The sequence below is a fragment of the Leucopleurus acutus genome (genome assembly GCF_964270905.1).
Source record: "Leucopleurus acutus genome assembly, chromosome: 5".
Taxonomy (NCBI): domain Eukaryota; kingdom Metazoa; phylum Chordata; class Mammalia; order Artiodactyla; family Delphinidae; genus Leucopleurus; species Leucopleurus acutus.
In genome coordinates, this window is record NC_139147.1 from 94,028,295 (window position 1) to 94,030,507 (window position 2,213).

A 2,213-nucleotide genomic window follows, 5' to 3' on the forward strand; every position below is an offset into this window, starting at 1 on the left:
GTGGGTATTGTGCGCCCTGCCCCTAGTGCTTTCAACAGCCCAGTATGGCCAGTAAAAAAGCCAGATGGCTCATGGAGGATGACCATGGACTACCAAGAATTCAGCAAGCCCCCCAAGAATTGAAGAAGTCATCCATGTGGCTGTACCCAGCACTGCACCATCTTAGATACCTGGCCGCCACCTTAGGAGTGGACCATGCTGCACTAGACTTAGCAAATGCTTTTCTCCGTGTGCCCCTGGCCGCTGAGTCACCAGATCAATTTGCCTTCACACGGGAGGGGCAGCAAGGGACTTTAAGGAACGTCCCCAAGATTACCAACACAACCCCACCAAATGGCATGAGACGGTAGCTTGAGATCTGTCCCTGTTCTCTTTCCCCACATCAGTAAAATGAGCCCATTACATTGATGCTAAACTGTTAACATGAAGATTTGCCTATACTGCAGAACACTCCGCAGACTTCACTGGAACATCTGTGAGGGAGAGGATGGGCAGTGAACCCACAGAAAATTCAAGGCACAGATACCACTGCAAAGTTTTTGGGAGTCATTTGTGTCAGATAAGATGCGTCTTGTCCCAGAAGCTGTGATTGATGAGGTGCAAGCCTAAATGGCCCCTAAGAACACAAGAAGTACAAGCTTTTGTAGGCGTTTAGGGGTTTGGGAGGACTTTTATTTCCCACCTGGCACAGTGCCTCTATCCCTTCTACTGCCTAGTAAAGAAAGGGCATGGGAGAGACTGAGGATCAGGGCAGCAAGCTGCCATTGAGAAGAGAGAAAGACTTGTGAAACAGACCTGGGCATCACCTCCCAGGCAGGGCCACCATTTGAGGTAGATGTGTCTGTGAATCTGGAAGGTATGGGTTGGGCACTATGGCAGAGACCACAGAAGAGAGGGTCCCAGCTCTGGAAGGGGGCAGGAACCTGATAAACCACCATAGGGCACAGCTCCTGACAGGGTACACAGTGCTCCTCCAAGTAGAGCCTCTCCCAAAGGAACAGCGTATCATGTGTAAGGATGTCCCTTCCTAGCAAGGGGAAAGTTGAGAATATCTTCCAATGACCCACCTCTGCCATGGCTCAAACTCCCAGTCTAAGAGGCATGCCTATTTGCAACAGAGGAACATCCTGTCTGCCAGCCCACTGTCTCTAGAAATACGGGGGCTACTTGGCCCTGTAGAGTATGTAGATCCTCCAAATGCCTCCACCCCTATTCCAGTGGCAGCCCCTGCGGCCTGTTAGGGAGGGACTGGGGGAAATTCCCACCGATGCCTGGTATACAGATGGGTCTAGTAGGGCAAACAGCTTCTGCAGATGGACTGCAGTCACTATTCAGCCCAACACTGACGCCATCTGGCTGAAACAGGAATAAACTGGTGATCACTCGTGAGCCCTGACTGTTAACTCTTTTCACTGATGGCTGGGCTGTTCTAAAGAGATTAAACCTATGGTTCGCACAATGGGAAAATGAGGGGTGGATAACCATGAAGAAGCCCTTGGGGGTTGGGATATGTGGGAAGACATTTGGGTTCGCCTCCAAGGGCCTAAACTGTCCTCACTGTCTTCCACGTCCCCGTTCATAAAGTACTGACACCCACTGGCAATCAGGAAGCTGATGTCCTAGCTTGGGTACAAGCCCTAGCAACTGACCCTTCGGTAGATACAGCAGATTGGGTAGGATGGCATACTGCCAAGCATGCTGTGTTGCCTTTGAAATACACTGGCTTGATTAATGCAGTAATGGCATGTCCTATGTGTTCTAAACAAGGCCCAAGGCCACTGCCAAAGGAGTCTAGGGCCGTCCACTGGAGTTCCCAACTGGTGAGGGATTGGCCAGTTGATTATATTGGCCCCCTCCCTCTGGGTGAGGGTTCTAAATATGCCTGGATCTGTGTGGACACTGTGTCTAGCCTGACCCAAGCTTTCCCCTGCCGCTGCACAAACCAGGCTGCCACTATAAGGGGTTTAGAGAAACTGAGTCCCATGTATGGATACCATTATCGAATCAACAACAATTGGGGGTCACGTTTCAAAGGTCATGATATGCAAAGGGCAAAGAACATAACATTAGACGGAGCTTTCATCCCCTCTGTAACCTACAAGCAGCAGGGTCAGTAGAAAGTAAGAACAGAATATTAAAGCAGCAGATTAAATTACAGGTAAAACCACTTTGGCCAGCTGCACTAAAGCACTATCTCACGCTTTAACACATTT